The following is a 12,557-nucleotide window of genomic DNA, read 5'->3' as shown; positions in this document are numbered from 1 at the left end:
CGTGGCTCAGGAGGGTGATACATGTCTGGGCAGGCGGGCGGAGGGCGCCTCACAATGAGGCTGGGAAGCTGATAGGTCGGTGTCCAGCCGGTGGTGGTGATTGAGTAAGGAGCTACTACAGAGGGGATCCCAACATGTTTGGGTGATGCATATCACGATACATATTTGCAAGAAATGTTTATTATTGACACAGAAGAAGGCACATATAACCCACGTGGGGTGGCATTAAACAGAGTCCAGCAGTGCCGCATGAAGTCAAATGGGAGTGGAGGCATTGTCTCAATTACAGGAAGTGTTTCCACTCTACACAGATGTTTAAACCTGCCCTGACAGAATTTAATTTGTGAACCCATTTCTGTTCTAAGCGGGTCAGGATTCTGTCGACATCTCCTACTCTGATGGTGGCAGAAACTTTCTGAATTACCACCCATTTAACGTCCATCTTGGTGTGGTTTTTCTTGACAAAATGATCTACCAGTGGTTTATCAGGTACTTTATCTTTTATACACGAGCGGTGCTCGCATATACTGGTCTTCACTGGTCTCAGGGTTTTGCCCACATATATGAGTCCACCTGGGCAAGTTATAGCATATATGACCTGCTTTGTGTTGCAATTGGTGTGGTCCTGCAGAGTCCAATTGATGTCATTGTGTTTGAATATTTTGGTAGTCTCTGTAAATTGGCAGACGGTACATTAGCCACATCGGTAGTGGCCTTGTATGGGTGGAAGATTCCATAGGGTGCTTGTGGATTTGGTGGGCTCGATGAAGGTGTGTACCAAGGATTCTCGGAGGTTCCGGTTTTCTTGAAGGCGAAAAGTGGGACTTTTTGTAGTGATCCTGCATTTCTGATGATGGGCCAGTGTTGTTTGACAGTCTTTTTGATGAGGTCGCTGAGTGGGCTGAACGTGGTGATGCATACTAGTCTGTTAAGTTCCTTTTTGGTGGTTTTGGTGAGACATATCTTGCGGTCGGTGTTGGCGGTCCGCTTCTTAGCATTCTTGATGGCTTTCCTGGGGTACCCCCTATCGGCGAGCCTGGTTTGGAGGTCAGTGGCGTGTTTGTCAAACGTGGTGCGTTCGGTGCAGTTTCTTCTGATACGAAGGAATTGTCCGTATGGTAAATTATACTTCATGCTTTCCGGGTGGTAGCTGTTGAAGTGAAGCAAGGTGTTTCTATCAGTGGCTTTGCGAAATAGTTCCGTATTGAGATGGTTGCCAGATCTGTAGATGTGCAGATCTAAAAAATCGATCCTATGGAAATCCCAATGTATGGTGAATCTGATGTGTTGGTTCCGCTGGTTGAGCCATCCATGGAAGGCCATCAGATCTTCAGGGTTGCCTTTCCAGATGAGAAGAACGTCGTCGATATATCTCTTCCACAGGATGATGTTCTGTTGGTAGGGATTGTGTGCTGACACGATGTGTTCTGTTTCATAATGGGCCATGTATAGTTTCGCTATGTCAGCTGCGAACGTAGCGCCCATACTGACCCCTTTGATCTGTATGTACAATTGGTCTCGGAACAAGAAAAAGTTTTTGGTCATTGCCAATCTGACACACTCCAGGATGAACTCAGTGGGGACAGCCGTGATGTTGCTTCTGGTGTCGAGAAAAAGTTTCAGTACTTCCAAGCTTTCTAGGTGGGGTATTGATGTCTACAGAGCTTACACATCTAGGGTGGCCAGGATGTATTCAGGTTTCATATCAATCTCATTCAGCATAAGGATGGTATCTGTGCTGTCCTTGAGATAGAAGTCCATTTTGTTGACAAAGGGTTTGAGAAAAAAGTCGGTGTAAACCGAAAGGGGTTCAAGTATAGAATCACAAGCGGAGACAATGGGTCTACCGGGTGGATTGTTGAGGTTTTGGTGCACTTTTGGTAGTATATAAAATGCCGGGATGCACGGGTGGTTTTTGTTAAAAAATCGATGTTCCTCGTCGCATATCCAGGATTCTTGTAAAGCGTGGTTTGTCAGGCTCAAAATTTCTTCCTGTAGTTCTTTGGTCAGATCTCTGTCTAGAGGTGAGTACGCGTTGACGTCGCTCAACAGACGTAAGCTTCCGTGTCGTAGTCCGTGGTATTGGAAATGACAATACCCCCGCCTTTGTCGGCTGGTTTGATGGTAATATCGTGATTGGCTTTAAGTGAGGAGAGAGCCTTTCTTTCTTCTGTCGAGAGGTTATCCGGATAGAAATTCCTTTTGGAGAGACCTTTCCGGATCGCGTTGGTCACCATTTTCTCATAAGTGTCGAATTCACAGGGGATAGTGTGCGGTGGTGGCATAAATGTGGATTTGATTTTTAATCCTGTGATGTTTTCTTTGTCCCTTTCCGGGGGATTGGATCCAGATGATGAATGTTCAGGTAAGTACACCTCAAAGAAGTATTTGAGACGAACGTTGCGGAAAAAACGTTTGAGTTCGACCTCTGTGTCTAATGCTTGGGCCTTGGCCGCTGGAACAAATGATAGGCCCTTTTCCAGGAGGTTTATTTCTGCGGTCGTCATTGTGTGGTATGATAGGTTAAAGATGGGAATCCTCTCTGTTGTTGTCCTTGGTTGTTGTACCACTGTCGGGTGCGGATCTGTGGTCCCTGGTGTGCTGATCTCCTCTTGGGGCGTCCTCGTTGCATGCCTCTGGGAAAAAAAGGTTGCTGTGGGTGCTGTTGATTGCCTGGGCCTCCACTGGCACTTCCGCTGCTGTTGGACGAACTGCCTGAGAAAGTGACACCGCGATTTCTTCTGTTAAAGGTGCCTTGTTGTTGGATTTCTATGTAGTAGTTCTCTCGGAGGTAAGGGTACGTTTTGTGCCTTTCTTTCGACGGTGATTGCTTTGAATTTGTCAATTTCAGTCTCTAGTTTCTCAAGTTTGAGTTTGGCGTCTTTGATGGTGGCATCCTCTTGGAATTTCTTTTCCATTTCCATGAGTTTGGTGCCTTGTTTTTTGCATTCCTCATCTGCTGTGTCGATGACAAGGATCAGCCAATCACGGCTGCATTTATTACCGACCCCGCTTTTCGCCTTTAAGAAAAACCGGAACCTCAGAGAATCCTTGGTACACACCTTCATCGAGCCCACCAAGTCCACAAGCACCCTGTGGAATCTTCCACCCGTACAAGGCCACTACCGATGTCGCAAATATACTGTTTGCCAATTTACAGAGACTACCAAAATATTCAAACACAATGACATCAATTGGACTCTGCAGGACCACACCAATTGCAACACAAAGCAGGTCATGTATGCTATAACTTGCCCATGTGGACACATATATGTGGGCAAAACCCTGAGACCAGTGAAGACCAGGATATGCGAGCACCGCTCGTGTATAAAAAACAAAGTACCTGATAAACCACTGGTAGATCATTTTGTCAAGAAAAACCACACCAACATGGATGTTAAATGGGTGGTAATTCAGAAAGTTTCTGCCATCATCAGAGGAGGACATGTCGACAGAATCCTGACCCGCTTAGGACAGAAATGGGTTTACAAATTAAATTCTGTCAGGGCAGGTTTAAACATCTGTTCAGAGTGGAAACACTTCCTGTAATTGAGACAATGCCTCCACTCCCATTTGACTTCATGAAGCTTCATGGACTCTGTTTAATGCCACCCCACGTGGGTTATATGTGCCTTCTTCTGTGTCAATGATAAACATTTCCTGCAAATATGTATCGTGATATGCATCACCCAAACATGTTGGGATCCCCTCTGTAGTAGCTCCTTACTCAATCACCACCACCAGCTGGACGCCGACCTATCAGCTTCCCAGCCTCATTGTGAGGCGCCCTCCGCCCACCTTCCCAGACATGTATCACCCTCCTGAGCCACGCATCCTCGCCAGCAGTAGTGTTTACACTAGTATGCCCCTTTTAGACTTATAGTTGTGTTTAGCCTCTTAGTCCGACTAGTATTCTGCTTTATACCTTGAGGACTTTGCGCCCGGCATCTGGGTCAGGCACCCCCACGGGCACCCCAGCCTCGCGCACCTCATCATGGCCGCTCACCCCATTTAACCACAGTCCGCTCCACAGCTCACTCCGTGCGCAGTCAGGGGCCGCGACCGCTGACAGCTTGTTCTGCAGCGCTCATCCTTCTTTCATCTGCAGGTAAGCACACGCGCATGCAACCACCGCAGCTCTTTGATATCGTGTACCTAATTCCCAGCTGCATGTCTCACTTTAAAACGGGAACCTAGCCTCTGTTTTACACCGTCCTCGCCAAGCAGGCGATCCTGCACGGGCCATCCCGCTATTCCGCCGCCTGTCCTAGAGGTTGTAATTTTAACATCACGGACAATTCCGTCCATTTATTATTCACACTGGAACTCACACGCTTGCATCAGCCACACCTGGTTCGTGGCTATCTGTTACCTGCACGGCTCACCAACCCTTACGTGCACCTTGACACTTGACTCACTCCGAGGCTTTTTACCCTAGCCCCGTGTTTCCCCTCTTTCCACAGCCCCTCATGCTTGCGGTTGACTTCAGCGTACTCATCACGCCAGCCTGTTTTACCCATACTAAGCGCGGCAACAGGCCCTCAAGGTAAGCTTGCTATTACCCCCTTTTTACCCTTAATTGCTCCACAACTACATACGGCTTAATACAGCCTCCATGTCCTTCCTACTTCCACAGGAACGGCCACTTCTAGGACCTCGAAAAAACTCCAGTGTACAGCTGACACTGCCTCTCCCTGAGCCACTGTGCTCCGAAGTTCCGGTAAGCACCAGTCCTTCATGTATTGATACCTCTACCTGTGCTAGTTTTTAACGAATGTGCCCACTCCTATAACACCCCGTCTGTTTATTTCAACAGACCTCACAAGATACTTCCCGCTTTGGAATATCTCGTTCTGATGAAGGCCACACCATCAGAGCTCATCCAAGCTCACTTTCTGGCCGAAACACTGTCGTGTTGACTGTTATATTGTTTGCGTTGTCCTTGTTCAACCCCTCATTGTTTTGATGTATATGTGCTGACTATCACATGCTATCACCTCACTAAATCCACTGGTTTCCCTCCCAAGGACCACTCAGTGGATGTGTAAGCATTTAAAAGACGTTACAAATATTTGAAATTTGTCACTCACAAACTGGTTATTATACCTTCAAAATGTGTTAATACTGTTGTATCTTGTGTTACTCTCTATCAAGTGTATCTAAAAAAACGTAAACTGCAGTTTTATTAAAAATCTAACTGCAGCACCCAGAACTGTCCTGATATATTTTTGTCAGAAGTCATTCACAGTTACTTGTACACACTTACTAAGGTGTAACCCCCATAGGTGTGTGTTCACCCTTCGTTAATCAGCCAGGTATTCTATGACCTTGCTCAATTTTGCTCTTTAAAACGTGACTACCCACCTGGGTAGAGCAAGGCATCAACCAGGTGCCCTTTTTGATAAACATTTCAGAGTACAGCCCGTGGCTGTGGGCTTTTGCAACCGTTCCCTACTCTCCAAGAAATCCTTGCAACTTCCTAACCAAAGAAAGACAAAACGACACCATCTCCACCATCAACCACATCATGGAGAATGTCAACATCTTGTCCTATTCAGATGATTATTTAAAAAAACTTCTGGGGACCACTTCCACTCTCAGCAACCCAGAAGGCATACTCACCCTCGGCCTCGCCAAAGACGAATTAGAAAATATTAATCAAAAGAAGAAGAAACTAATCCACACCGAAATGCATGGTAAATTCATGCTAGAATATCTCAAAGCAGGCATAATACCAGAGGGTCTACAAGTAAAAAATATACCACGTGTCTTCACCGACAACCCCAAATTCAAGAAAAACTTCAGCGGGGTCGGTAATAAATGCAGCCATGATTGGCTGATCCTTGTCATCGACACAGCAGATGAGGAATGCAAAAAACAAGGCACCGAACTCATGGAAATGGAAAAGAAATTCCAAGAGGACGCCACCATCAAAGACGCCAAATTCAAACTTGAGAAACTAGAGACCGAAATCGACAAATTCAAAGCCATCACCGTCGAAAGAAAGGCACAAAAATTTAAGAAGGATTTACAAAACTATGCCGAGGACAAAACGTACCCTTACCTCCGAGAGAACTACTACATAGAAATCCAACAACAAGGCACCTTTAACAGAAGAAATCGCGGTGTCACTTTCTCAGGCAGTTCGTCCAACAGCAGCGGAAGTGCCAGTGGAGGCCCAGGCAATCAACAGCACTCACATCAACCTTTTTTTCCCAGAGGCATGCAACGAGGATGCCCCAAGAGGAGATCAGCACAACAGGGACCACAGATGCGCACCCGACAGTGGTACAACAACCAAGGACAACAACAGAGAGGATTCCCATCTTCAACCTATCCAACCACACAATGACGACCACAGAAATACACCTCCTGGAAAAGGGCCTATCATTTGTTCCAGTGGCCAAGGCCCAAGCATTTGACACAGAGGTCGAACTCAAACGTTTTTTCCGCAACATTCAGCTCAAATACTTCTTTGAGGTGTACTTACCTGAACATTCATCATCTGGATCCAATCCCCGGAAAGGGACAAAGAAATCATCACAGGACAGATAGAGATCTACCCCCAGCTTGTTTCTTTGAAAAACGACTGACTATGAGGGAGTTAGAGGTAGAGGAGCGAAGAGCTCGAGAGGGGAGGTATTTGCGGAGGGATAGCTGAAGGTATTTTGGACTCAGGCCCCAGAAAGCCTTGTGGACAATGCAGAGGGTTTTGAATTTAATCCTTGCATCCACTGGGAGCCAATGGAGAGATTTCAAAGCTGGAGAGATATGATCCCAGGGCTTGAGGCCAAGGACAAGTCTCGCAGTCCTGTTCTGGATAAGTTGTAGAGGGCGGAGAGTAGAGGCAGGTAGTGTAAACATATATACAGATAGCCAATATGCATTTGGGGTGGTTCATATTTTTGGCTGACTATGGGCTGAGAGAGGATTCTTGACCTCACATGGAACACAAATTCAACATGGCACTCTGATATTCCGGTTGCTATTAGCACTTGCGCTGTCTACACTACAACTAGCAATAATGAAGTGCGCTGCACATCAGAAAGTGATGGACGATGTAGGAAAAGGAAACACTTTTGCTGACAGAATAGCTAAACAGACTGTTATTGATTTGCACTCAAAAATGTACATGCTCGATTCAGCAAGATGGGTTACTGATACTTGTATGATGGACGAAGTGGTTAGCAATGTAAGAGAAATTCAGACTGAAGCTACTCCAGAAGAAATCAAACAGTGGGCTGAGGGTCCAGCGGGTCTAAACAATGAGGGTTGTTGGGTGGATAATGAGAAGCAAAGATGAATGCTACCCAATGCCTATGTCACTGCTATGGTCACCATGGCACATGGCCCAATACACATATGTGCTAAAAAGTATTTGTCAACAATTAGATCCCATCTTGTATATATCCAGAAAACTGCTGAACGTTTAGTCCAGAATTGCATGATATATTTGCAACATAACATTGGGAAAGGAACACCAGCACCGGAGGGCAGTTTTGGTCCCCTCTCCATGCCTTTTGAGGTGATCCATTTTGATTTCATTGAGATGGAAGGTTGCCAAAACTATAAATATGTCTTAGTTGTGATCTGTCCCTTTAGCAAATGGGTTGAGGCTTTCCCACTAAAAGACGCCACAGCAATGTAAATGGCAAAAACCATGCTTAGGGAATATTTCCCTAGGTTTGGCTTGCCGAGAGTAATTTGGTCCGATAATGGCCCACAGTTTATGGCTGCTGTAATCCTGCAAGTATGTGTGGGATTACAGATCGATAAACGTTTCCACTCGGCCAGACATGCTCAGAGTGCCGGCCTTGTGGAACGCCATGACGGTATCTTAAAGAATAAAGTCTGTGCACACAGCAACCTGAAATGGCCAGACGCTTTGCCAATAGTCTTACTATCGATGCAGACAACCGCACAGTCAAAGAAAGGGCTCTACCCCTATGAGATTGTCGTGGGGAGACCAGCCTACCTATGGAATTCACTGAGGCCCAAACAGTTGAAAGATATTGAGTATCCGCTTGTCATGATGCCTACCTCCAAGGAGCCAGGTCCAACCCAGCAACCCCAGAGGCAGGCATCATTCCCCCCACGGAAGTGCCAGCGGGCCCAAGCTGGGGCCCTTTGGACACAGTCCTGGCGCCTTAGGCGCCAGGCTCATGTTAGACCCCTGTCCTGGTGCCTTAGGCGCCAGGCTCATAAAGCTAGACATGTGTTCAAGTGTTTTAATGTGCACTTACCTGATGCAGACCATGCTGCTACATCCAGGCCCGCTTAAGGCCTGAATGGAACTACTTTACCTGTGGGACTACTTTCCACCTGGGTGTGGTCGGGGAAGGATACATACCTGATCGGTGGAAGGATACATACCTGGAACTTCTTCCAAAGCTATTTAAACCACGCCCGATCAGCAACTCACGCTTCGCGTTGTTCTGCTCCTCGCAGCTGGACGCTCACCGTGTCAGCTCCTGCATCTGGGCTTCAGCCACGCCTGTCAGCATCCTGGGTCGCCTGCAAAGGGAGATAAGAGAGAATTGCAGAGAAAGAAGACCTTACCAGCTAAAGCTGCATCACGGAGACATCACACCGACGATCCTGAAAGGGAAGACATCATTTTAAAAGCATTTCGCTTCGATCGCTGTAGCGCTGCATTTCACTCACCTTTCCTGGGCGCCTCCATCTTCAGCAGCGATCATCCGGATCCGCACCCACTTCTCAGAGCCTAGAGAGAAAAAGACAAGAAAACAAGGTGAGAGAAGGAAGGGAATAGGAAAGGCTCAGTTTCCTTCTAATACTTACCTGTTGGGTTATTCCCATTTCATTTCGGGTCCTGCCGCTTCCTGGCATTCCGGACCCCGGCCCCTATGGGGAAAAAAGACAAGGACATTGAATGAGCAAATGCAAAGACATTACCTGAACGTTCATCCAGAACTTACCTGTCATTTACTGGAACTGCACGTTTCACTTCGGGTCGGCGCCATATCTCCGGCATTCCGAACCCCGGCCCCTAAGGGGAAAAAAGACATAAGCATTAGCGCTTGCTGCAATAAGACAATGAACATTATTATTAAGCTTGAACTTTTGAACTTGCAACAGAACTCTTACAGCGCCTCACCTGAATAGTCAAGCTTATTTTGAACTCCCATCAAACCTTAATCCAGTGAAGTAACTGGGTTTCAACGCGCCCCTGCATCAGAAGCAGGATGGAGAACTCATCCTTCCAACCCTAAGGTGAGACTTCACGGGGAATCGTGGAAGGGTATCGTGGAGGGCTGGAAGGGAGTGGGAGGCTTGAGCATTATTCCATCAGTAGGTAATACTCCCTTTTCACGCACAGGGGAATATTCCTGCGAGCCAGAAAAGACCAGAGTAGAGGGGCCCTTCCAGTCCATCTTCAGAGTCCTGCGCTTCACCACTGAAGAAGCATCAGCACTCGAAGCCAGACCTGCGCCTCTGTGGGAATCAGGTGAGCGTGACACCGCTTTTGTGTGATTATTGTGACCAGTTGACTCAAAACTTGCATTTGATTAACCAACAGGTACGAGCAGCCCTCCCTGTAAAATACGACGGTCCAGGTCATCGACTTCAACCTGGACAGTGGGTCCTGTTGAAGAATTTCGAGAGGGGCACCTGTCTTGCACCTTGTTCGAAAGGACCACATCAGATCCTTTTGGCTAAGCATACTGCAGTACGAGTGGCCGGAAAGAAACACTGGATCAACGCGACACATGTGAAGAGGATTCCTTTTCCTCTGCCCTGTGACAAAGGGGAGGAGAAAGGAATTAATGATCCTGATGCTCATAACGAGCCTGCTTTGAGTGACACCGAGGGTGCCACAAAAATTCTTCCTGAGCCTGTAAGGCCTGGGGAGATTGTTTCTTCTTCTTCGAAAGTCCTTCCGGAGCTCGTGGGGCCTGGCGAGATTGCTTCTTCTTCTTCACCGTTGATCGATCTTGTTTCTGCTTCTTCATCTTCTTCAGGAAATGACAACGCTTTGTTCACTGACCATTCCGTACCTGGTGTCTCAAGGTACAATCTGCAACCACGAAACTGGATTTAGATTTAGAGCTTTTTGACGTTACACTAATGTAAATAGAATAGAAAAGTGCAGCTAGGATTCTGTACCCACAAGAAACCCACAAGAAACCAACGTTGAGCCAGTCCCTCGTCATTCCTCTGTGGCATACGATAAGAGGCACAGACCGGCAAAGTTACCAAGATAGGCCACATGGTCAAGTGCCACCCACGGATGAACTAAAAGAACCTAACAGTGAGGCTTCTTAATAGACACTGAGAAACTATGCCTGTGTTTGGGGCCACTCGTACTAATAAGGATACTGATTGTTTTGCTGATAATTAGTCCACCCATCGAGGGCCATGATTCCCTAGGACCAAATGGATACTGATCACAATAACAGATTTTATTGTAATTACATTGATACTCGTATTTTGGTATCTGGAGAGTGCACATCCGCTTGATATTTTATTGCCAACTGCAAGTGTCTCCACTATATCTTCTCCATATGTGCATTCACACTCTCTTTGTCCTCGACACCTCCAACATAGAGGGCGTTATCACAACAACACCCTCTTGATGATTATGAATGCCACACATGCCATTCTAAATAAGACCAATTGTTGGATATGTTCACATCTGCCACAACATGGGGAAAAAGGATTGGGCTGGTATATACATCCTCTACCTCTAACTACTGCTTGATATGCTTCACTTAGGGCATTATTCTTTGGCAGGTGGAATGATGGGACTAATCTCAATGAGTTTTAGCACCTTTAGGATATTCTCTGTTTGCAAATAGGAGCACGCTAAACATTGCTATTATTAGGCCTTCTGATAGACTCTCCAGACCTTTCCAATATGATTACCTTTAAAATAGATCCCGTAGGTAATAGGGATGCCATGCCTCCTTCCTATACCATTAACCATAGTCCACACTTTGTTCCATTTTGCATACAAAGAGAGGGTTCCCAGCCAATGGTAACATTTGAGGGATGTATGAATACTGCCGTACTAACCAGTGAGGATAGACCTCTGTATGTAGGAGATCCCTTTTACTTTGTTTGTGGAAATGAAGCATATCCATGGTTGCTAAGAGACTGGAAGGGTACTTTTTATTTAGGAATACTGTTAGCAGGTGTATATGTTGCCACCATTGCTGAAGTTTCTAGAACTCGTCCCAGGCGGGATGAGGATGGTCACACTCCCTCACAGATTCTGGGTGACGTTGCGAAATCCTTTGTATCATTTTGGGGAAAGATAATAAACTCCTAAAATATTAGGAAATTGGCAAGGGTTTTAGAGAAAACCATCAATTAAACTACTGACATCCTGTATAAAATAACACTAAAGCAAAAGGCTATTAGATTAGTTGCTCTCCAAAATAGGATGGTGCTAGACATCATTCTAGCTGAGCGTGGTTGGAGTGTGCAAAATGGTGGGATCCGCGTGTTGCGTTTTTGGACCCAATTCCTCCCCCACCATATTTAAGGCAATTAAGAAATTGCACACCTCGGGTACTGAAGTACACGTTTAAGAGTTAAACAGGGATATTGCACATGGTTCTGGTACTTACGATCTTGCAGCTGGAGAATCTTTGCAGTCCTAATGGTGATCCTTGGCATTGTACTCTTTTGCTGTTGTTGCATACAGTGTCTTCTTGTCATCTGTTCCATGATAGGGGTAAGTTGTGCACAAGCAGTTTGTAAACTAGAACCTAAGACACATATGCCGGGAAAAATGACTAATGCCTTGGTAATGCAGGATATCACCATAAAGGAATTAATGGCGATCAAAGTTTTTGAAGATAGCGATTCAGGATGTTCTGATGATGATATGTGGTTTTCGGATGATGCTAATGTTTGAGTAATGCTCTTGGCTTAGACCAAAAGGAGGGTTTGTAAAAGTATATTTTGCATGAATACCACCTGATAGTAAATATTGGCCTAAGCACATTCACATTGCACTGTAATATTGCATTGAATGAACCTGAAACAGGCTCACTACGCTGCCATTTTCAGTTATCCGCCATTTTGATCAACTCCTGTGTTTTCGGCTCCAGCAGAGCAAAATTAACTTTGTACTGTTTCCATGATGTCAACGTAGATAAGAATGATGAAGCTGCTAAGGTGGCTTGTTTGTCCTACACTGAGATACCTTGGAGTTAAACAAAAGCCATACTAATCAGTAATTTAGATACCATCTCTTCCAATAGTGCCTTCCCTGTTCAAACAGCAAAGTAGAATGATGAATAGTTGAACGTGCTCCTGCAGAAATTTTTGTTTTCACTCCTTGAAACTAAGCTGACTTTAAACTCAAGAACAAATGATAGACAAATATAAGCGAGCAAAATAAGGAATGTTACCTTTGTGTCTTATGTTTGGAAAACATGTGAAATATTTAAGGGAAAACAACGAACTATGTAAAGATATTTAAACATGAATTAGTTATGTGGAAAGGTTATGAACCCTAGTGAGTTACTACTTTAAGGATGGAATTCAAAGATCTAACCAAAATATTTTATTAACACTAAAGCCAA

Source organism: Ambystoma mexicanum, chromosome 12 (assembly GCF_040938575.1).
Source record: "Ambystoma mexicanum isolate Mex_15411 chromosome 12, UKY_AmexF1_1, whole genome shotgun sequence".
NCBI lineage: Eukaryota > Metazoa > Chordata > Amphibia > Caudata > Ambystomatidae > Ambystoma > Ambystoma mexicanum.
This window is presented reverse-complemented; position numbering follows the sequence as displayed.